The sequence below is a fragment of the Narcine bancroftii genome, chromosome 14, assembly GCF_036971445.1.
Source record: "Narcine bancroftii isolate sNarBan1 chromosome 14, sNarBan1.hap1, whole genome shotgun sequence".
Lineage (NCBI taxonomy): Eukaryota > Metazoa > Chordata > Chondrichthyes > Torpediniformes > Narcinidae > Narcine > Narcine bancroftii.
Window position 1 is genome coordinate 39,522,783 of NC_091482.1, and position 25,421 is coordinate 39,548,203.

The window sequence follows — 25,421 nt, forward strand, 5'->3', positions numbered from 1 at the left end:
TTGGATAGAGATCTGAAAAGTATAAGGAAATCAAAGACAGTAATGCAAAAAGGAGCTCTGATGAAAGATTTGAATCGAATTGATATTTGGAGGAGAGTATATCCTACAGAAAAAGAGTTTTCTTTTCACTCATCTAGACATGATTCATTTTATGGAATAGATTTTTTTTTGTATCGGCACATTTGCAAGGTAGAGTACTACAGGCTGGATAGAAAAGTCGGGTTATATCGGATCACTCTATGTTGTTTTACTCCTGTGCAAGTCCACAAGTGGTGCAATTGTCTTATAGATGGAAGTTTAATACAATGCTACAAAGGAAACAAGAGTTTGTTGCTTTTGTTAAGGAACAGATTGCTTTTTTTCTGGCAGAGAATATTAATTCAGTCAGTAGTAATTTTGTATTGTGGGACGCTTTGAAAGCGTGGGCAAATTATTAGTTATACTACGAAAGTTAAATAAACAATATGTGGCAGTTAAGTTTAACATTGGAGAAATACATTACTGAGTTGGAAAAGGAATGTCAGAAATATGTTACAGAAGATTTTAAAAAAGCTGCTTTATCAACGATACCTTTGAAATAAAATAGCTCTGATCTATTGGTATAGATAGGATTGTTTATATTGTCACGTGTTGTGATGGAGCGCAGCGAAGAAACTGTGACAATTGTCTGTCAGCTCTGATATCACAACTGACTTTATTTAAACCTAGCACTGCAACCTTTAACCCTGTTCTGTTCCACCTCCATCGTGTTGCATCCCAATGATGCAAGACCCTACACTACCTTTCACCTTGGATTGAAATAGACGGTCCCGTTGAGCGGCTGGCCCGATGACCACGTGCGAAAAGTGGAGGTGGTTCGCCAGTGCCAGAAAGTGGATCGCCACAATATAACCAGCAGATGCCATCATTAGTCAATAGAAAAGGTCGGTACTTCACATATAAGAAGAACCGCAATTTGCACATCGAGGTTCGTGGAAGCTTCCCATCAGCTCCCGGCAGGTTATCGACATTTTCATCGCTTTCATTTGGTTTGAACATCAATTTTATCTCTTACAGAACCTCTCCACATCTCCGCTTTCTCTCACTCCTCCTCTATTCCTGCCTCTCTCACATTCCAGAAGACTCACATTCATTCTGCCTCTGTATTCCCTTCCATTTATACAATTGCAACATCTTCTATTTTGTAGTTTCCTTCTCCCTTTCTCTGCCAGTTGAATTCCATCACCATCTCTGAGCTTTACTCTTGATACCTCTCCCTTTTCTCTTTCATTCTTTCCCGATCTCCTGGCATCATCTCTAAACAAGTGTTTTTTTTAGTTCTCGCTCCCATCTCTCCAAACTCTCACGTTTTGACTTCTCTCTCCCTTCCCCCTCTCTGACTCTCCCTTTCTCTGTTTATCTCCGCTTTCGATAGAACCGAGAACCCGCATGAACCATGCCTTGGGTGATTATCAGTCCACTCAGCTCTGACGACGCCTGCAGACGGTGAATCCGTCATAGTGGGAATAAATGGCTTATTTTAAATATTTTATTTAAATCAACATTTATATGATTATGAAGACAAGCACAATAAATCATAATATTAGAAAGTTAACAAATATATGTTGAAAATATGTAAAGAGAAAGAAATAAGAAAAAACTAAAGACTAAAACTCAAAACTTAAAATTAAAGAAAACCCGAGAGCATCACCATTCCAAATTAATCTAATATCAATAACGAGTCCAAATTTATTACAAAATATATATTAACAATATATAAATAAGGAATGACACTCAAGGATAAGAAAAACCATTCCAAAAGTTATTATTCATTGAGAGAAAACTTAACTGGTCAAGATTCAAATCGCACAAATTAAAATATAATTGTAATCTTATTTTCCGAGAAAACGGGCTCAAATTTTGGAAAAATACAGAATATTTACCCCTTAAATTACATGTAATTTTTCTAAAGGAATCCAACTTTTTATGTCTGACTGTTATCTCCCTAATGTTAATGCACCATCCGATTTCCATTTAACAGTGATACATTTCCATGCTATTACTGAAGCGAACTTAACACATTTCAATGCAAAAATCTAACAAAGATAATGTAGGAGTCACATTCTCAAAATTTTCCAACAATAATAATTCAGAACGTAATGGAAAAAAATTACTGACAGAAACCGAAAAAGGGTTAGCATTCCAACAAGGCCACGCAGAGTGACTAAATGTTCCAACTTCTTTTCCATAACAAACATTGGACCGATATCCATCTATACTATTTCTGAGATTTAATATATAATTGATGTAAACAATTATAGTGGAGTAATCCATATCTCACATTTATACTTTTAGACATATTTAATTAATTATATTTTGCCAAACCTGCTGATCTTCTCCTTCTTTGGCTTGGCTTCATGAACGAAGATTTATGGAGGGGTATGCCCATGTCTGCTGCAGGCTCGTTGGTGACTGACAAGTCTGATGTGGGACAGGCAGACACGGTTGCAGCGGTTGAAAGGGAAAATTGGTTGGTTGGGGTTGGGTGTTGGGTTTTTCCTCTTTTGTCTTTTGTCAGTGAGGTGGGCTCTGCGGTCTTCTTCAAAGGAGGTTGCTGCCTGCCGAACTGTGAGGCGCCAAGATGCACGGTTGTGTGTGGCAGGCACCAAGAGATTTCTTTAAGCAGTCCTGGTACCTCTTCTTTGGTGCACCTCTGTCTCAGTAGCCAGTGGAGAGCTTGCCATATAACACAATCTTGGGAAGGCGATGGTCCTCCATTCTGGAGACGTGACTCACCCAGCGCAGTTGGGTCTTTAGCAGCGTGGATTCGATGCTTGCGGACTCTGCCAACTCAAGTACTTTGATGTTGGTGATGAAGTCACTCCAATGAATGTTGAGGATGGAGCGGAGACAGTGCTGATGGAAGCAATCTAGGAGCCGTAGGTGATGCCGGTCGGTAGAGAACCCATGATTCTGAGTGGAACAGGAGCATGGGTATGACAACGGCTCTGTACACGCTGATCTTTGTGTGTTTCTTCAGGTGATTGTTTTTCCAAACTCTTTTGTGAAGTCTTCCAAAGGCACTATTTGCCTTGGTGAGTCTGTTGTCTATCTCATTGTTGATCCTTGCATCAGATGAAATGGTGCAGCCGAGGTAGGTAAACTGGTTGACCGTTTTGAGTTCTGTGTGCCCGATGGAGGTGTGGGGGGGGGGGGGGGCTGGTAGTCATGGTGGGGAGCTGGCTGATGGAGGACCTCAGTTTTCTTCAGGCTAACTTCCAGGCCAAACATTTTGGCAGTTTCCGCAAAACAGGACGTCATGCGCTGGAGAGCTAGCTCTGAATGGGCAACTAAAGCGGCATTGTCTGCAAAGAATAGTTCACGGACAAGTTGCTCGTGTCTTGGTATGCACTTGCAGGCGCCTCAGAATGAAGAAACTGCCATCCGTGTGGTACCGGATGTAAACAGCGTCTTCATTGTTGAGGTCTTTCAGCATCATGCTGAAGAAGATAGTAAAGCGGGTTTGTGCGAGAACGCAGCCTTGCTTCACGCCGTTGTCAATGGAGAAGGGTTCAGAGAGTTCGTGCTGTATCTGACCCAACCTTGTTGGTTTTTGTGCAGTTGGATAACCATGTTGAGGAACTTGGGGGGGCATCTGAGGCACTCTAGTATTTGCCAAAGCCCTTTCCTGCTCACGGTGTCGAAGGCTTTGGTGAGGTCAAGAAAGGTGATATGGAGTCCTCTGTTTAGTTCTCTGCACTTTTCTTGGAGCTGTCTGAGGGCAAAAACCATGTCAGTCGTTCCTCTGTTTGCGTGAAAGCCACACTAATTATTTAATTAATTATATTTTGCCAAACCTGCTGATCTATTGTTATATTTAAATATTGTCCCATCTTCCCTTGGAATTAAACAAACCTATTTTAGTTGGTTGTACTTTTAACAACATATATGCTGTGGAAATTATTTTTTTAGTCATTTCATCATCAATAACTTGTTCAAAATCAGTAAGATTTTAAAAAATCATATCAGATCCTAGTTTCTCTCTTCAATAAGCTCTAACAAAATAGTTTGTTACGAGGAATATCGTATATAAAGGTTAACAATTCAAATGAAATCAGTCTATCGTCATCATAACTATCTCCCAATTTAGGAATCCGTTTGTTATTCCAAATAGTCAAACAAAGATGATCTTTTTTAAAAAAATGAAGATTAATTAATGAGTTTTTAGTGATAAAATATTTCCATCAAATTCTAATTTAAATTTATTCCAAATATTAAACAAATGCTTCATATTGGAGCATCTTTATTCATTGCTATTAATTGTGTTTCCCATTTTTAAATAAACTCTTCTGGATAATTTCTCCGATTTTATTTAATTCAATTTGCACCCAAGATGGTTTAGCTTTAACAAACAAAGAAGTACGAAATCTTAATTGTGTAGCTTCATAGTATTTCCTGAAGTTAGGGAGTTGTAATCCACCTATACATACTTTAATTTTAACTTTTCTCGTCAATTTCTTGCCACGTTTCCATCACACGATTTTTTAGCTTGTTTATTTAAATCCTGAAAGAAATTCAGAAATAAATATTTAATTATCGGAAAAATATTCATTTTAATGCAATTAACTTTTCCGATTAAAGTAATAGGCAAATACACCCATTTCAAAAATAATCATGTATTTATTTTTCCAATAAGTTTTCCTAAATATTTAATCTCATCTCACCACTTAAATTGAACTTCATTTCGACATTGTGAGTGATCTCTTTCTTCTAATTCTTTGACTGAAATTGTATCCGAATTTATGTTATATCCTGAAATGTATCCATCCTTTGCACTTTTCAATCCAAATGGCATTCTCAGAAATTCAAACAGTCCGAACGGGGTCATACTGACTGTCTTGTGCACATCATCTTGGTATACAGCACACATGTCAAACTCTGGCCCGCGGGCCAAATGTGGCCCGCGATATAATTATATTTGGCCCACAAGATCATTTCAAAAATCTATGAGGTGGCCCACTGGCCGCTGCGCCAGTATAGCGCATGCACAGTAATACAACAAATCCCAGAATGCATTGGCGTCAGCCTGCTAATCGCCCCCTCCTCCTCTGTTTACGTTGCAGGGTCTCACCGTGGACTCTGGTTTTGGGGCCTGGCCGGTGTCAGGGGAAGACAAGGCCGCTTCCCAGCGCCCGGAACCGGAGGCCTCGGGACTGACCTCGCCAGGTCCGTGCCCACTCCCCCTCCCTGCTGCAGGCCGATCCGCGACTCACGGTGACGGGGCCGGTGATCCGCCGAGATGCCGCCCTGCAGCGAGAGCCGATGCCCCCGCACTGTCGTTGTCCAACCCGATCGCCCGCAAACTCCGCCCTCCCGCACACAGGCCTGAGTAAGTATTATGAACTTTAATCTCAGGATAAAACGATCCTCCAATAGTTTCTTGTCACAGTGATAAATATATTCCTGGTTAAAAATGGTCCTGCACCTGGATACAAGCTCATTAGGCATAAAACTTGAAAAGAGTGTAAATCAAAGGATATCTGTACCAATGGAAAAAGGGCATGACAAATAACCCTGCTAGAGTTCATGCCCACAATCAGTCACCCATTTGATTGTTTCAGGAATCATGTTATTCTCCCACATTCTCAATAGCCCTCAGATTTTACTATTCAACAGCACACTAGCAACATTTGACAAATCCTCTATAGAGAAATATTATTTATTGAATATTTTATTTCTCATTTGTTAATGCTTCTGGAAAGAGTTTATCCAAAACTATTATTAAACATTTATTTTAATAAGAAAAAGTTTAACATTACATTTGTTGAAAGAAGAGAAAACATGCAGATGTTGTTGAAAATTTTCAATAAATATTTAGTTCGGCCCTCGACTTAGTCCAAGTTTTTAATTTTGACCCTCCATGAATTTGAGTTTGACACCCCTGGTATACGGGGATGAGGTGGGAACCATTCACGAGGTTGACTTGGAAAAGAACCGTGTTCCGTGTAGATTTGCGGTGAAATCCTGAATTTGCGGAATTGGGTAGCAATCCGGTATTGCGGCATTTTTCAGTCTCTGGTAATGACCGCATAGGCACCAACCCACGGTAACTTGAGGGGCAATATGGAAGGAGCTGCCGGAACGCCTGACGATGCCGTGCTTCTCCATCATTTTAAAATCCTCTTTGGTCAGGCGGGAGTCTCCTCGCATTGCTGTAAATCAATGTTTCTTCGGGCGTCACTTAATGCTGGACATTATGTGGCGGGGCTTTCAAATGAAAATCCAATGAAAGGAATTTTGGGAACCCTTAAAAACTTGTCAGTAGGCAGGCTCTGCATGCACAATGCTGGTCGTGTACTAGGTGAGAGTGGACATGTCTGGAAAGTGGAGGCATGGACTAACCGTTGCCCCCTCACATCGACCAGTAGGTTATTGTCCCTCAAGAATCTCGGCTCCCAGGATCGGTTGGCTTACGGCCGCGATCGTGAAATGCCACTGTAAGCCCAGTCTCCCTGGAGCAAACGGACTGACCTGGTGCTTCAGCTGGGTATAGGCGTCCTGCTTGTCGTGAGAAAGTTGAACTGCTGAGTACGGGCCTCTCGTTCAAAGTTGTTAGGTTGCAGGATGCTGCGTTCAACACCTGTTCCGACTAGAGACCTTCGTTCTGAGATTCAGACATCATTGCAGAAGAGGCCTGTGTGTTCGCCAACCTGGTGACCATTACTGGCGGCTGCCGGTGCGTTTCCCTGTGTGTCCGCTGATTGAGTGCACGGTGTGATGGCTCAGCAGGCGTTCTGGCCCCAGCTCCTGTGGTAGAAACACCACCAGTGCCGTTGCTTGACGTGGGACCCTCCTGCCTGCTTCGGGGTTGTGGCAGTTGTCGAAACGGACGAGGTATTCGCGCTGTCGGACGTGGACTATGCGACGGAAACTTTGGAAACTCTGTATCGTCTGTCCACTTCATTTGGGACAGAAGAGTCTGCGTCGGGCAGAAACAAGGCGATACCGTGATGGAGGAGATCTGAGAATGTGGCTTTGATCATTAGGCACTAGGAGTGTCCGTCGGCAAGCGCCACCATTTCACTCTTTAAACGAAGGAGCTTGTGCAAATGCTCAGCAGCTGAAGCATTTTCCCAATATCATGAAATTAAAAATAAGGTCTGGCCAATGTCCTGGGCCTGAAGCGTGCACACTGTGGTAGTCGAAAATACGACATTTGTTGCCCAGAAGAGACGAAATGTGCTCGAGTCTGCAAGGAGTGGATTGGTGGACTGTATACGGTTCGCGATCTCCTGCTCCACCACTTTGGCTCCACTTCTGGGAACTCGGAGGCTCCTTCGCAGCCGACGAGACGCTAAAATGGCTCGAATTGGGAGTGAATTAAGAAAAACTACGGAACAAAAAGAGAGAATTGCTTTGGCCAGCTGATCAATCCACGAATAGGATGTCGATGCTCTCAATGAATAGTGTTAATAAAACGTTGCAGACAAACTCAGCATAAGGGTGAAAGGCGAAAGGCCGTGGAATGTTGTTAAACAATGTGCTTCGTGGACAGACTACGTTTTATTTTATATTCTGTATTGATAAGTTTTAAAGGAGATGCATTGTGGCAGTTTCTTTTAGTATAGCTATTGCGGAGGAAGAATTTCACTGCTGACACCAGGGTAATGCTTCGGAAGAGTTTTATGAGCAAGATATCTTGGAGCGCGAACCCAGCACCCCGCCTGGGCCAGCTCTAATAGTGTGCTGTGATATAGCCCAATTTATACAGTGAAGTAAATAAGTGGGTATGTCATAACGTCAGCGATTTGGTCACATCATCGGAAAAAGTTGTGAGACAAACTATAAACGGTCATCTGTTATCAGAACTTTGGAGAACTGTGGAACATTGTGTGCCTGCAGACATGCTTGTAGATAAGCCGAACCCTTGTTGTTTCCACCCTTGCCTTGAATAATATGCAGCTGGTTTCTTTGCCCACTGTGATTGGATTTTCTTCCACACAGTTCCCTCCTTGTTGATTCATACATTATTAAGACAATTAGATGAAAGCATCTCTCTCTCTCTCATTCTACACCTTCGGTCACATTCAACAATTTATACTGTACTCTTGCTGTCTTTTATACTTTTATACTGGACAAGGCACATAGTAAAATTCAATGACACCACCTCACCAGCCCCCTGCACACTTGACCAGAGTTATTGTGTTACCAATGGCCCAGGGTGCTGTGTGAGTTGCTCCCCAGTGTCAGAGGGGAGGATAGAAAAAGGTATTTGTTTGGTCACCAACTCCTATGCCTGGGTACTCCAGATTAGCTGGCAACTGTGAACACCCTTACCACCAATGAGCAGGCTGTGCAAGGTCATCGATCATGAGCCAGAGCCTTGCACATCCCACGCCTTGGCCTCATGCTTTGGCAATCCTCAGGCACAAAGCATTAATGATTGTCACCATGCCACCCCATGGGGTGGCAGGGGGCAGGCCATCAGGTATACATCTGGGATGAACCTGTGGTGGCTGCTTTTCTGGGGTAACTTTTGTCACTAGGATGCCATTCCTGCATACGTTCTCTTTCAACGGGTGCCCTAAGTGCCTGTGTTGGATCCCTGTAACGATAGCCAGAAGGAGTCAGGGCAGAAAATTAGCCACTTTAGTGTTTTTAAATAAAGGCACTCACAGCCCCCACCCCCATGAGGTGTTTTTCTGTTGATGGGAGATTCTTGGGTGATGCCGTCATTGCAAAACAAAATATATACGTTTCCTACCATGGTCTGATCATTGATTGGTCTGCTCACAAACTAACTTTACATCCACACTGCGATTAATTATTTATAAATGTCACGTTCTCTGAGTGTGCTTAGAGACATTATGCATTGTACAAACTACAGCTCAACATGTAATTTTTAAAAAAGAGGTTAAAGTTTAACGGCATAATGCATCAATTATAGAGGGCCGAATTAGAGAGGAAGTTGTTGCCCCACCATACTGAGACCTGAGATTGAGGAGTGATGGTAAATAGTATCCTCAAGGCCGATACTCAGGTAGATGGTGTGGTGAAGAAGGCATTTGGAATGTTGGCCTTCATAAATCGGAGTATTGAATTCAAGAGTAGGGAGGTTATGATGAAATTGTACAAGGCATTGGTGAAGCCAAATTTTGAGTACTGTGTACAGTTTTGGTCACCAAATTACAGGAAAGATATAAACAAAATAGAGAGAGTACAGAAAAGGTTCACAAGAATGTTGACAGGGTTTCAAGGTTTGAGTTACAAGGAAAGGTTGTGCAGACTAGGGCTTTTTTCTCTGGAGCGTAGAAGATTGAGGGGGGACTTGATAGAGGTCTTTAAGATTTTAAAAAGGACAGACAGTAAATGTGGATAGACTTTCAATTAAGAGTGGGGGAGATTCAAACTAGAGGGCATGGTTTAAGATTGAAGGGGGAAAATTATAAAGGGAACATGTGGGGAAATTTCTTTACGCAAAGGGTGGTAGGGACGTGGAATGAGCTTCCGGCAGACGTGATTGAGGCGGGATCATTGGTTACATTTAAGGATAGACTGGATAGTTACATGGAGAGGAGAGGACTGGAGGGGTATGGACCGGGTGCTGGTCAGTGGGACTAGGAGGGTGGGACTTTGTTACGGCATGGACTAGTAGGGCCGAACTGGCCTGTTCTGTGCTGTAAGTGGTTATATGGTTATATGGGTTGATAAGATAGAACATCCAGTGATAGTTTCCAGAGCAACAGGTGTTTTCTTGCCGATTTTTTTCATAATACATGACGAACTGTCTTGTTGGTCAGTAGTTTGTTCGGTGTCACTGACCAGTTGCTCGCAAAATCATAAGGGAAGTATTGGCCGATGTCCTGGTATCAAATGGGTTGTAGCGAGTGGCGGCACTAGGCGGAAATTCTGTTCCGAAGACGAGTAGGGTTCTGCACCCTTGGATTTTCTGCCAGAGGTTCTATTCAGCATCTGCCTTACTTGCCGAGATCTGTAATTTAAAAAAAACACCTGCCTGGCAGGGGACAAGTTGTAGGGCTTGTTCAACAGCTTGCTTTGCTGTGTTAAATGCAGCCTGTTGTTCTGGTCCCCATAGGAATGTGGCTTTCTTATTGGAGATCCTATAGGTTAGTTCAAAGAGCATTGTAAGGTGGGATACATTCTGCTGCCAATACTTTAGGCTCTGGGAGTCTGTTTCCTTTGAGGGGATGGGAAAAGTCAAAGTTTAATTCTAGGCCATCTCAAAAATATCTCTTTGGCTTGAGCCCCATTGGATCCCCAGAAACAGCACATTCTGGTTGGAGCACTACAAGCTCTCAATATCAATGAGCCAGCCTCGTTTCCTGAGGGAGGTTAGCATCTGAAGAGCCTCTAAAACTAATGGACAATTGATACCTCTGGTCGAGGTTGAATAGGATGTACATTGCAGCAGATTACACTGTGGAATGTGACTTATCTCTTGTCCCAGGTTCCTGAAATATGCTCTTGTAAGTTGAAATGAAGAGGAATCCAAAAGAAAGCATTCTTGTTGCAAGGTCTGTAGTGTGAGCTATAGACAATCTTGGAGATAATGCATATGACTTTTCTCATCCACCCATATCCCTCTAAAAAATGGTTCCCAGAATTGTGCACCAAATTGTTGAGGAATTGGCACAAATATACACCATAATGACATCTTGACCCCGTTTGCTAATTGCATTTCAAAGACGGGTTGTGAGTTCTTACTTCAACCTATTCAAAGACCTTGAGGTTCATACAAGACGAGATAATGCCCTTGGGATTTATCAACCTTCAATCCCTTCAATATCCCTAAGACCATGTCCTTAGAGATACTGATTTCTTTCAGCTCCTCCTTTGCATTAGTCTTTATGTTTCCCAATATCCTTGGGAGGTTATTTGTATCCTCTCATGTGAAAACAGAAATAAAGTAAGAATTTAATTGGTCTGCCATTTCTTTATTCCCCATTATATATTCCCCTGATTCTGACTGCAAGGGACCTACTCTGGATTTCACCAATCTTTTCCTCTGACAAATCTATAAAAGCTTTTGCAGTTGGTTTTTATGTTTGCCGCAAGCTTACTTTCGTAATTTATGTTTGCCCTCTTGATTAATTCCTTTGTTCTCCTTTGCTGCATCTTGAACTGTTCCCAGTCTTCGGATTTGGTACTTTGTTTGGCCAATTAATATGCTCTCTCTTTGGACCTAATGCTGTCTCTAATTTCCCTTGTTATCCACGGTTGAGTCACCTGTTTTGGTTTATTTTTATAAACGATTATATTCATCCATTCATCAATTCTTCCATTAGATCTGTGAATGGTTTCCATTGTCTATCCACCGTCAACACCCCCATAAACACCACCCAATCAATCTTACTCAATTCCTGTCTCATACCATGATAATTCCCTTTATTTAAATTCAGGACCTTAGTCTCGGTTTTAATTTCTTCACTCTCCATGTCGAGTGAGAATTCGATCATAATGTGATTGCTCCTACCCAAAGGGCCTCATACAACAAGATTGCTGATAAGCCCCTTTTCATTGCAAAAAATCCAGTCTAAAATGGCCGGCTCCCAAGTTGGTTCCTCGACATATTGGTCTAGATAACCGTCCCGTAAACATTCAAGGAATTCTTTTTCCTCAGCATTTTTACTAATTTGGCTAGTCCAATCTATATGTAAATTAAAGTCTCCCATGATAACAGCTGTTCCCTTATTGCACGCTTCTCTAATTTCTCTTTTTATGCCTTCCTTCATCTCTACATTACTATTTGGAAGCCTATATACCACCGCACTAATGTTTTCTGCCCCTTGCTATTCCTCAGTTATACCCATATAGATTCTGCTTCTTCCGAGTTAATATCCTTCCTGTCAATCATGTCGGTCCCTTCTCTCACCATCAATGCTACTCCACCCCCTTTTCTTTCTTGCCGATCCCTCCTAAATATTGTATACCCCGGGATGTTAAGTTCCCAGGCTTGCCCACCTTGCAGCCACGTTTCTGTAATCCCAATCAAATCGTATTTGTTTGTCTCAATTTCCACAGCCAATCCATCTACCTTGTTCCGAATGCATCTTTCATTAAGATATAAAGCCTTCAGATTTGCTTTTTTCACCCTCCTTGCTCTTTCTGATTTTTTACTTTCGGTGACTAACCTAAATTTTCCTATTTTATCTTCCCTGTCCTTTGCCCTATCATACAGTATATCTTACTAATTCGAATGTTACGGACATCTGTCCATTTGTTACAACCCGAGCAATAGAATTTTTTAATAAATCATGAATGCAACCAATAAACTCAGAATCAAATGTAAACTTTTGCAATACTTGAAAAAAATAACTCCATTGTACTCTATCAATTACTTTCTTCAGCATCTAATAATATAACCAATAATATTCTCATCCAGAGAAATATGAATCAAAGGAATCAAATTAACAATATTTTCTTCAGAATAACAATTCATAATAAATGCAGCCTGACTTAAATGAATAAAATTTGTTAAATATTTTGCCAAGATAATAATTTTATACGTTCTAAAATGAGATCTGATGAGTTTTATTGCTGACGATATTTTGGTGAATCTCTGCTAAGCTGTCTCTCTTCCCCTCGGTAGCCTTGCTGCACTAACATTGGACTGGAAGGGTCGATTATAAAGGGGGAGGTGAATGGTGAGACTCTCGATTGCCTAATAGACTCGGGGAGTACTGATAGCTACATCCACGAGAAGGTCGCCAAAGCCTTAAATTTGCAGATATTCAGCAAACCGAAAGATATCAATGGCCTGTATTGAACTTACCAAAAACTGTAAAATTACTTTAAATTTGCAGGGACATTGCCTTGCTGATGGTTGGCTTTTTGTAATGCCTGAGCTCTGCACTCCTGTGGTAATGGGGTTGTATATTCAATCTCAGATGAAAAGTCTAGTGTTAAATTTCGATGGGCCTCTACCCACACTTACCATCGCCCGCGCTATTTACTGCGGTCTGTCCACATTAAAGATCAAAGCTCCCTCGCTTTTCAATGATTTATCCACCGACTGTCGGCCAATTGCCACTAAGAGCCATTCTTACAGGAAAGAGGATCGTGAGTTTATCAAAGCAGAGACCCAGAGATTGCTTAAAGAGTAAGAGCCCGTGGCGAGCCCAGGTGGTAGTTGTAAAAAATCACTCTAAGAAATGACTGGCTATTGACGACTGCCAGACAATCAACCGTTACACTAATCTGGATGCCTACCACCCCCCCCCCCCCACCTGCCACGCATCAATGAAATGATTAATCAGATAGCGCAATTCAAATTGACTATCGACCTCAAAGCAGCTTTCCAGCAAATCCCTATAAAAGAAAGGAACGACCCTGTACAGCCTTTGAGGCTGATGGGGGGTTAGAACAGTTTAAAAGGGTACCTTTTGGAGTGACTAATGGTGTGTCTGTGTTTCAGAGCGAAATGGATAATATGTTAGAGTTATATATATGAGTTACAGGGTACGTTTCCCTATCTCCCTGTGGGAAAACTCAGACGTAGCACGACAACAACTTAAAGAAATTTTTAGCAACAGGTAAATAACTCAAACTGACCTTTAACGAGGTCAAATGTGCTTTTAAAATGACAGAGCTGCCCATTCTGGGCTACATTGTCAGCAGGGGCAAAATCCGCCCAGATCCAGAAAGAATGGCCCCACTTAAGAAGCTACCACCACCAGACTCCGCAAAAGCCCTTAAAAGATGTATGGGATTATTTTCCTGCTACTGCAAATGGGTACGTGACTACGCTACAAAAGCACGCCCTCTGTTTGACACTAAATTTTTTCCTCTCTCTTCCATGGCCTTGAAGGCTTTCGAGAGAATTAAAGCTGATATTGGCAGAGCCGCACTCTCGTCCATTGACGAGGATGTCCCATACCAAGTGGAAACTGATGTCTCACATTGTGCTTTAGAAGGAACCCTTGATCAAAAGGGCAGACTGGTGGAATTTTTCTCCTGCACATTACGCAGACCTCAACTAAAACATCCTGCCATTAAAAATGAAGCCCAGGTTATCAATGAAGCTGTTCGCTACTGGAAACACTTTCTAGCTGGCAGAAAATTTACCCTGGTTACTGATCAGAAATCTGTAGCCTACGTGTTCAGTAGTAAACACAAAAGTAAAATTAAAAACGATAAGATGGTACACTGGTGAATAGAACTCTCAACTTACAATTATGGGATCCAGTACAGACCTGGGTGGTTAAATGATCTCTCTGACACATTGTCACGAGCAGCTGCCGGTGCTCAGCTTGAGGGGCTAAAAGAGATCCATAGCAGACTTCGCCCAGGATTCATGAGATTCTTCCACTACATAAGGGCTAACAACCTTCCTTTCTCCCTGGAAGAAATCGGAAAACTGACTAAAAGCTGTTCTGTTTGTGCAGAATGCAAATCCCAGTACTTTAAAGCTCTGGAGACCACTCTAATGAAGGCAACCCAACTTTTTGTGAGTATTAGCTTGGATTCCAACAACAAAAATGTTTATTTCCTTACTGTAATCGACGAATACTCAAGGTTTCCCTTCGCAATACCCTGCCCTGACGTCTCATCATCGTCCATCATTAAGGCACTTGACAGAATTTTTGGTTTTTCCCATTACATTCATACAGACAGAGGTTCAGCATTCATGAGCGCGGAGCTACGCCAAGCCCTGCTTCAAAAGGGGATTGCCACCAGCCGTACAACGCGCTACTACCCACAGGGCAATGGGCAGATCAAAAGGGCTAACGCAACAGCCTTGAAGACTGTTAATCTTGCGTTAAAGACACATGGTTACCCTGTTACCCGGTTGCAGGAGGTGCTGCCTGAGGCACATCATTGTATTCGGTTCTCATTGTGTACTGCAACAATTCAAACAACTCTTTAACGTATGTTTGCTTTTCCTAGGAAATCAGGAACTGTGATGGACTGTCCAGCCTGTTTATCTGAGCCTGGCACCGTGCTGCTGAAGAGCCAAGCTCAGACGCGTAAAATGGCCCCTCTCGTCCAACCAGTTCTTACTAACCCCAATTATGCTCATATTATATTCCCAGATGGGAGCACTGACACTGTACCCCCAAGAGATCTGACCCTGCCTGGTTCGTCCCTTCCTCACATCCATATTCAGAGTGATCCTGAGAGATTGGACTCTCCCCCAGCCCGTGACACCTAGTAAGCATTCATATGGCTTTACTGAGGCTCCACCACCTCACGCTGGCAATTTTGGAGTGGGTACAGAAGTCCAAACTTCCCACATTACAGACCCGGCAACCTGTATCAGTTCCCAAGGTTGCAAAGCGTACAAGCCCTGCACCTGTTCTCCTGTTCCTCTGAGAAAATCAACTAGAATTCATAAACAACCTGAGAGGTTGCAGTATTCATAAAACATCTCATTATGTTTCGATTGCTTTGTTTTGGTGTATGAGAATTCTCAATGCAAAATATGGTATCCATGTATTTCTTGCTTAAGTTTTAACGAGTAGCTGTCCTTTTGATTTTAACCCTTCTTCTGCTGGGGGAGATACTGTGGTGAATCTCTGCTAAGCTCTCTGTCTTCCCTTCGTCTAGCCTTGCTTTACTAACATTGGCTGTGCATTATTTCTACTTTTAAAGACACTCCCCTTGGGTATAACTGTATATGCACCCATTGTCTCATTATTGTACCATTAGATTCTGCTAATAAAAGCCATGATTATTGTTTGACCACATCGTCTTTGTCTATTTTATCAACTGGCACTTTGGATATATTTAGGAGAAGCTCAGACACCTTAAAAACAGTTATATAAATTAGAAAAATAAGGAGAAAAATTGGATTATAAAATTAATATGGAATAAAAGTGAAATTATGTCATTGTCTCAGGCGGATTATACTTCTTGTAAAGATGTTGTTAGATGCAGATGGTCTGATCAAATTAAGTATTTGGGAGTTAAATTTGAAAAAATGATTTTAAGCATTTATATGAATTAAAATATCCACCTTTATTTTAAAGAAAAAAATGATTTAAATCGATGGCATGTTTTACCGATAATGTTAATAAGCATAGTAAATTATATTAAGTTGAACATCTTTCCTAGACTACAATATATCTTTTTCAGGCTAATCCGTGCAAATTTTCTAAAAGAAATTAAGGATTTGATTTTTATTATAAGAACATTTTTGTGGAAGGATAAGATGCCAAGAGTATCTTTACAAAAATTGACTTGGAAATACGAGTTAGGATGTATACAGTTCCCGAATTTTCAAACTTATTATAAGACAGCACAATTCAAGTATATTAATGGACGTTTGATTTGGGATATTAATTGGTATGGGCGAATATTGAATTATCCTGGATTCCTGAGAAGAAGATGGATCAATTTATTTATAAATGGAATTATAAATTGTTACATCAGTATACGTCAACTCTTTCAATGCATTTGATGGAATTATGGACAATGATAAAAAAACAAATAGGTACACGAGAAAATTTCATGTAAAACACCTCTAGATCAGAATAAACTTTTCCCGTTTACACTTAATTATCAATTTTTGAAATTATGGGATCAAAACGAAATAAAACTGTACAGGATTATTTAGAAAGACTTTATTTTATTTCTTTTCATAGAATGAAAGAGAAATATGAAATCCTGTCAAATACCCTTTTTTGTTATCATCAAGTTATGTCTTTTTTATTGGATAATTATAGATATACTTTGAGGTTGACTCGACATTCTCAATTTGAAACTTTACTTATGGAAGTTGGTAAGAAGAGATTTATATCTGAAATGTATTTGTTATTACAGAATAAAACGGTTAAACCAGACTTTCTTAAATCTACGATAAAATGGGAAAAGGATTTAGGGATTGTGAAAATCCAAGATGATTGGCGGATTTTGTGTAAGAGATATCACGTAGTATAGGTTTAGTATAATCTTATGCATCAATTTCTCGCACCAACCCTCTTTTCAATCTTCTTCAGCATGATGCTGAACCATGCCATGAAAGACCCCAACAATGAAGACGCTGTTTACATCCGGTACCGCACGGATGGCAGTCTCTTCAATCTGAGGCGCCTGCAAGCTCACACCAAGACACAAGAGAAACTTGTCCGTGAACTAATCTTTGCAGACGATGCCGCTTTAGTTGCCCATTCAGAGCCAGCTCTTCAGCGCTTGACGTCCTGCTTTGCGGAAACTGCCAAAATGTTTGGCCTGGAAGTCAGCCTGAAGAAAACTGAGGTCCTCCATCAGCCAGCTCCCCACCATGACTACCAGCCCCCCCCACATCTCCATCGGGCACACAAAACTAAAAACGGTCAACCAGTTTACCTACCTTGGCTGCACCATTTCATCGGATGCAAGGATCGACAACGAGATAGACAACAGACTTGCCAAGGCAAATAGCGCCTTTGGAAGACTACACAAAAGAGTCTGGAAAAACAACCAACTGAAAAACCTCACAAAGATAAGCGTATACAGAGCCGTTGTCATACCCACACTCCTGTTCGGCTCCGAATCATGGGTCCTCTACCGGCATCACCTACAGCTCCTAGAACGCATCCACCAGCGTTGTCTCCGCTCCATCCTCAACATCCATTGGAGCGCTTTCATCCCTAACGTCGAAGTACTCGAGATGGCAGAGGTCGACAGCATCGAGTCCACGCTGCTGAAGATCCAGCTGCACTGGGTGGGTCACGTCTCCAGAATGGAGGACCATCGCCTTCCCAAGATCGTGTTATATGGCGAGCTCTCCACTGGCCACCGTGACAGAGGTGCACCAAAGAAAAGGTACAAGGACTGCCTAAAGAAATCTCTTGGTGCCTGCCACTTTGACCACCGCCAGTGGGCTGATATTGCCTCAAACCGTGCATCTTGGCGCCTCACAGTTTGGCGGGCAGCAACCTCCTTTGAAGAAGACCGCAGAGCCCACCTCACTGACAAAAGGCAAAGGAGGAAAAACCCAACACCCAACCCCAACCAACCAATTTTCCCCTGCAGCCGCTGCAACCGTGTCTGCCTGTCCCGCATCGGACTTGTCAGCCACAAACGAGCCTGCAGCTGACGTGGACTTTTACCCCCTCCATAAATCTTCGTCCGCGAAGCCAAGCCAAAGAAAGAATGCATCAATTAAATTTAACTCCTGAAATATTAAAGGAATGTAATTTATCTTCTTCAAATTTATGTTTTAGATATCGGAAAGACGTTCGTTGTATTTTACATTCTACCTGGTCATGCGATATGGTAAAAATCTTTTTGGATGTGACTTAAAGTGTTATTAGAACATATTTTAAGGTTAGAATACCGTCGGATCCATTATTACATTTGTTAGGTAATATTTTTTAAATGGGTCTCGAATTCAGTTTGACTAGATTTCAAAAAGCATTTTTGAGATTGGCATCAGTTGTTGCTAAAAAATGTAAAACGATTACACGGATAAATGAGATTGATTTGGGTTTGCATAGGTGGCATCTGGAGGTGAGATCATATATCCCGTTGGAAAAAACAACGTATCATTTACGTGGTAATTATTTTTTTTCTTTGGAAAATTCCAAAATTCCATCTGAGACAAACAGAATGCTGGGACAAGGATGGAGGCAACACACAATCCGGGATTCTCCATCTTGTCCACACAGTCTCTTATCAGCCAATGGCTCTCGCATCCTTTATCATCACACAGGACTTCTGCTCAGACACTAATTAATGATGGAATTACATCCCCACGGACATCAGTAATTAATTCTGAAACATATATTCCATTTCATCTGATGTTCTGCAATAACACTCATTAGCACTGTCTCCCTTTACACATTCGCCATTTGAGCACATTGTCAGTGAAAAGAAAATAACTTTACATGAATCATTCGAATTATCCAAAGATAAACATATAACTTTACATTGAGAAAGAGAAAAACAAGTTCAGACACGCAACAACACGACGAGTATCACGGAAATATATTATAATGTCCATTGTCCTAATTTGGCTGATACAGGAAACGAACTCCATTACTTCCTGCGCGATATTGCATTACCTTATTGGGATCTATTCTGGGGAAAGTCTTACTGGTACAAAATTGATGGGATGCACCTGAATGGTCGACGGACAGATATCATAGTGGGCAGATAATCTAGAATGGTGGAAAGGGTTGAACCCATTTTGACAGGCAGGACTAAATCTGAACGTGGGTGCAGATAAAAGGGCTGAATGTGAATGGGATGAGTAAATGTGTTGTGGATTTGTGCGTAAGGCCTGAAAGTTGTGGAAACATACATATAATGATTTGGAGAGATTGAAATATGTCTATCCCAATGTGAGTACTGTTAGGAATGAATGTCATCACCTTAGAACATGTGGTTGTGCATGGATTTACGATGTTGTGGATTTTACTGAGTATTAGCTGTCAGGGGGATTGGTTCGGCTGATACAGGTAACAAATTTTGTAAGGAATACTCAGTGTGGGACGTGATGGGGTTTAGTATTGAATGTTAAGCTTTGTAATGGAGGGTCAATGGAGTCGTTGCCTGGCAGTCAGAGATAAGAAGTGAGAAATCACTACACTGGGAATAGTTTCCAAGTAGTCCTCGTGTCACTCACGTAAAGGATATATGTTGAGTAAAATGAATAACAGGTGGGCGTGAACATCCTGAAGAAATATTTGCATTCACGTGTGTGGCCCCACTTGCGGTTGTCGCCACATACCTTTTGTTTTCATTGATAGTTTCTTCTCTTCAGCTTTTAAAGTACAACGCGTCTGGGTGCCAAGATTTCATAACAAATCAGGAGATCTATGACGGGCACAAATTCGGTAACAGATAGATTTGTTCAATAGCAAAGTGTAATTTTTATCCCAAGAAATTTGTTTTCCATTCATGTTCATTTCCATGCTGCCTGCTTGTGTTGGAACCAAGGGGTTATAATCATGGAAAATATGCCTATGTACTATTCATTATGTGTTCATTAATCCATTACTATGTAGCAATTTACTATGTACTTCAATTATATGTTTAGGGGAAATATTAATGCAATTAAGTAATAGCCACAGTATGTAGAAAATTTGGCTGATTATAGTATGTGTAGAATTTTCTGACTCCAAATACAAAGAGAGAAAATACTTTCATTCCCAAGGTTACACTAAACTGCTAATTGTAAAGCACAAGTCCAGAGAGAAAGCATCAAAGCACACATGGGAGTAACAGAATCGCAGATAGGAGGAGTTAGACAGGATGAAGTTGGAGGAACCATAGGGAGAGTGATTTATTCTGAAACAGGCAGGTGACAGGAAGATAAGTATATTGCAAGGATAAGTGATAGGAGTACCATGACTGAGAATGTCAGAGACAAATAAAATGGATAAACTATGGCCAGACAAGAACAAAGAAATAATTAGAAATATCTGGGGTTTGAATTGACTTCTGATCAAATCAACAGGATGTTCTGGCCTTGGGGATTAAGATAGGAGGTCTACACCATAGATAACTGCAGAGCAGGAAATTGCTTGAGATAAACCTTATGCAAGGAGTGTATCAAAGAAAGCCTACTCTTGGTCAATGTAACAAGGTTGATCTATATAAACAGAAGAGACTGAACAGTAGGAGTCAGTCTTGGGGAATAGTTCACTGAGCTGGTGACCTATGAACTAACGACTGAACCAGAGCTCTGTTGAGTTTTATTCTTGTGCTATGTAATAAAACGATTGTGAAACCGAATACCTTCTCCTATCACTTCATTCAACGAGCACATTGGACTCAGACGACACATAGACCAAATTAAGGGTAGGATAAAGCCAGTGTCCGTCAATTGATATTAAATTCAGGATGGTCAGATTTTCAGATGTTCTCTATTCTGCATGCACAAATTGACTGTCCTCAGATAAAATTCAGTAAGATGACGGATTCGAGGTCATTTTGTATCAAATCAGATTTAATTCAATACACATATACTTGTAAGTTGTACACCTAAAATAAATCTCTTTGGATCTATTTTAGGCCCTGATGCACACGTACAACTTGCATTTTCAGAAATAGGATCAAACGGTAAGTTGCACCAAATTCTTTACGAGTTCATGGTATTTAATGCAAAAATGAGGAAGCATTTAATAAAATGGGCGAGCTTTATTAAACAAAAAGAAGCAATGAAGGCAGCATCATCCATAGGCTTTCCTTTGTGCTACAGAACCTTTCAGCAATGATACATGTTGCAGCTACAAATGGACTTTGCTCAATCAACACATTTTTTTTTAAACTTTATTTAAGATTTTATAACATGAATAACATATAGGATTACATTAAAAAAAATTAAGAATAAAATAATAAAATTACAATACAGTATCAGTAATCTAAATAAACTATACCCTCCCCAATAATTATTACACATTGATTACCCAACTCAAATTAGTCCAACCCCCCCTTTCCCCCCAAAATAAAGAGTGAAGAATTAATAAAGTTAATAATATACGTGAGAAAAAAACCCACTTACAAAAAAAACAAAAACATAACCGATTAAAATACTAACAAAAAGAAAAGTAATTAATACTAAGATATCAAACTTAAAAAACATATTTAAATCAAACTTAAATTCATATATTTAACAAACGGAGTAAAGATGAAACATATATTTAACTCAAACTTAATATAAAAAATTAGTAAAGTTAGTAACATTATCTATCAAAAATTCTTAAACAATAATCAATTCTTAAAAAAAATTGTAGCATGAAAAAAAGATGAAAAAAAAACTTTCTCTCTAGAAATATCACGAAATATCAACTAACTTCACATCTATCATCATATTAGTCACATATACCACCATCTTAAAACAAAATTCAAACCTCATTAAGCATTGTACAATTTAATTTTAGTATTCTTCCACCATTTTTCCCTTTTACTCTTGAATAGTTATCCAATAAAAGCTCCAATACCACATTTAAATATCCCCAATCATTACGTTAAAATTCAGATATCCAAATAATAAAAACACATCTACAACGAAATCTATATCTTCAACAAATGGAGCATAAACCACAAACAAAATTCAAGCCTCATTAAGAATTGTACAATTCAATTTATAACTTTCACTATTATTCCCTTCGTTCTATAACTAAAATAGCAAAATAATATACACCAGAATTACCACTCCTTTCACCTTAAAGTTAAAGAAAAAATATTAAAAAAACTTATTCATCCCATTCACATTTAAATTTCAGATATTCCTTATCTACTGAATAAACTTTACAAAAAAACCACATCCATTTTTAGTTTTTTAAACAATCAAATACTTTCTTATGCTTTTTTTATATATTTAAACAAAAAAAACCCCTTCACTCTTTAATATAATACTACAAAAAAAAGGAAAAAAAAACCGGGTAGGAGGTTAAAAATACCCCCTCCCATCTAAACCGCGCAATGCGGTAACTCCCAAAAAAATATGGCTATGAGATAACTCACACGTAGCAGATGACTTTCAGGAAATAGTGCCTATCCAGTTCTCTCCCCCAACTCTCACTTCATCTTAAACTAACATCATCATTATTTAATATCCCTTTTTTAAAAAAAACATTAGAAAAAAAAAGGATAACTCTTAATCAGCTCCAACTGCCGAGTCACCATTACAACTATTCCTTCTTGGAGCACGGCTCTTTTCTTCCATCTCTTGTCTCCTTAGAGATCGTGGAGGACTATGTCTCTGTTGAAACTGAGTAATTGGCAGCTCTTGAGCAAATGCTATAGCTTCCTTTGGAGAATCAAAGAACTTTTGTTGGTAACCATCTTGAAAAACCTTCAAAACAGCTGGATATCTAAAGGTTACCTTGTAACCTTTCTTCCACAACAACTCTTTAGCAGGATTGAATTCCCGTCGTTGGAACATAGCTTCTTGACTCAAATCCGCAAAGAAAACTCGATTATTTTGAATCATCAAGGGTGATTTTCTCTGTTGTGCATTTCTAATAGCCACTCGTAAAATTATTTCTCTGTCGTAATAATTCAAGCAACGAACCAAAACAGGTCTTGGACTTTGACCTGAAATAGGTCTTCTACGCAAGGCTCTGTGAGCACGTTCCAGTATTATACCTTCCGGGAAATGTTCTTGACCCAGCACCTGCGGAATCCATTCAGTAAAAAATTTTCTTGGGTCTGGTCCCTCCATACCTTCCGGCAAACCAATAATCTTTATATTGTTCCGTCTGGATTGGTTTTCCAAATAATCAATCTTTTTCACCAAATTTTTATTTTGAGTTTGGAAGTCTTCGACCATTTTGGTCACATCAAAAACTTGATCCCGTATTTCATCCATATCTTCTTCACACGAATTAAATTTATCTCTCACTTCAAGCTTAAAAGCTCCAAACTCAGCCATCTGTTGAGAATGTATTTTCACCAGAGTATTAAACCTAGTACCAAGTTCAGTCATAATCTTGGATAATCCCTGCATTGTATAAGATAATTTAGATTCAAGATTCACAAAAATCTTTTCAATTGGAAGAGATTTTGGCTCAAAAGATTCCTGCTTCTTCTGCATAACCAAAGGATCTTCTGTTCCTTCCTTCATTCTGGTTGCCTTCCTTGTAGTATGACTGCGTGTGGAAACCCCAGCCACAGCCTCTCCAGCAATAACTGGAGGATGCTGGCCGGGGTTTTCCCCAGTCCATATGTATTAAGTTCTCCCAGTACATCAAGTTGTATAGGTTCTTTTATCTCAAGAGATGGAGTTTGCAGCGCCACCTCTACAGTTGACAAATGCCTTTGAGTAACTCTTTGTTCTAAAGGCTGTTTGGCGCCCTCTTTAGGGGGCTCTACTGATGTAACATAGAGCTCTACATCCAAACACTGTACCTCTCTCCTGGGATCCATTTCACGCTGAGTCCCGGTGTCTTTCCTGTAGGTCGGCTCCAAAACTTGAAATTTTGGAAAATGTAGTTTTTTGATGAACTTTTGTAGTTTTATTTTGCTCTTTTCCACCAAATATACCATCATAAGTTAAATTAACAGCACTGAAATTATCTAAACTTTTAAAGAATTTTAACGGGCATTTCTAGACAAAACAATAAGATAGAGTCAGGAGAGGACTGGAAGGCACGTCTGATCCTTACGCCATCTTGCCACGCCCCCTCAATCAACACATCTGATAGGGAAATGTGTCGAGGTGGAATGTTAATTATTCGACGACTATACCCATATTTTCAGAACACTTTGCAAGAATGGTTCAATGAAAACTTTATGAATGAAGTACTGGGATATTATGCATATGTTTCTCAGCGATCAAGTAGTTAAATTAATGGCAGGTGTTACGAGCCCAAAAGATCCCAAAACACAGCAGCAATAGACATTCAACAAGACAAGTGGCTTTTAAAACAAAAGTTATTTTTCATCAACTTCAAATATGAAAATAGAATCAAACTTTAAATTAACTCTATTCTTATATTATACTCTGTACTTAACTAACCCAAATTAACCCCCTTCTAATTCTAAGCACACGTGTATACAATGTGTCTGTAAATTCAAGAAAAGTTCATTGGTTCACAGTTCAATCTCACTTCTCCTTCTTCCAAGTTCTCTGTTTGCAGGCAATCATCATACTGTTCATAGAATTTAACATGTATAAACTTCATCAGGCTTGGTGCTTGATGTTTACCGCTCAGGAAAGTTCTTGTATGGTTTGCCGAGAGAAATATCTGTTGCTCCAAGATTTCCACAACCAAGGTACTAGTCACCTCAGGTCTCGCTGATAAAACTTTCCCCATCAGGGTCTTCTGGATGGTAACCTCTTTCTTCAAGCTACCACAGATTCTATTCCTACCTCTAGTTCAAGTGAAACATCAGACAGATAGCACACTTCAATCCATTGCTCTGGAATGTGCTTTCATCAGTTACAAACAGTTTTCCCTGGATTGCACTTTTCAGGTACTTGTCAGTGTCCCACACATTGACTGCCTGACTGACTGACTGGGCTGTTAACTCTCTCTCATCCAATTGCCACTCCAAAGAGAGCATGTGACTCATGTCTTGCAAAAGCCCCATCTTCTCCATCAAAACAACAGGAGCCTTTCTTCTTTTCAAGTTGTTATCTGAGGTAAACAATCCAAAATTAACCTTTCTGTGAGCACTTTGCAGAAAGGGTACTGATAGACAGCATGACTCCAGCAAGACAATGATGTCAGTTCAATTAACACCCAATTCTCCAGAGATCTTGGAATGTGAATTCTTCAGTCTTTCAAATAAGATCTGTTTTAAAATGTGTGTGTATGTAACTGTTAGAAATAGATGTACCTTTAAAGAAATTGCTCGAGACAAAAATTGAGAACAAAGAACATTTATTACAGCAACAATGCAAAGTTGGGTGCTTCCCCTTACCCTGGGAATACACACATACATTGGGGCTCACCCAACTTTTATACAGTAAATTTCAGCATCAGAATACCCTCCCCCTTACATTCTTCTGCCCCCTGGATGGGTTTGGCAGAGGCAATCTTTCC

General features: G+C 40.2%; 1 long non-coding RNA gene across 1 annotated transcript; it reads right to left on the reverse strand.

The window, feature by feature from the left end:
• Window positions 1–1,836: 1,836 nt before the first annotated feature.
• Window positions 1,837–7,659, reverse strand: LOC138749287 (uncharacterized). The gene is made up of 3 exons (XR_011348537.1): window positions 6,511–7,659; window positions 4,470–4,543; window positions 1,837–3,754 (listed from the first exon to the last, which is right to left on the reverse strand). It is a non-coding gene; the product is annotated as an uncharacterized lncRNA (long non-coding RNA).
• Window positions 7,660–25,421: the final 17,762 nt, after the last annotated feature.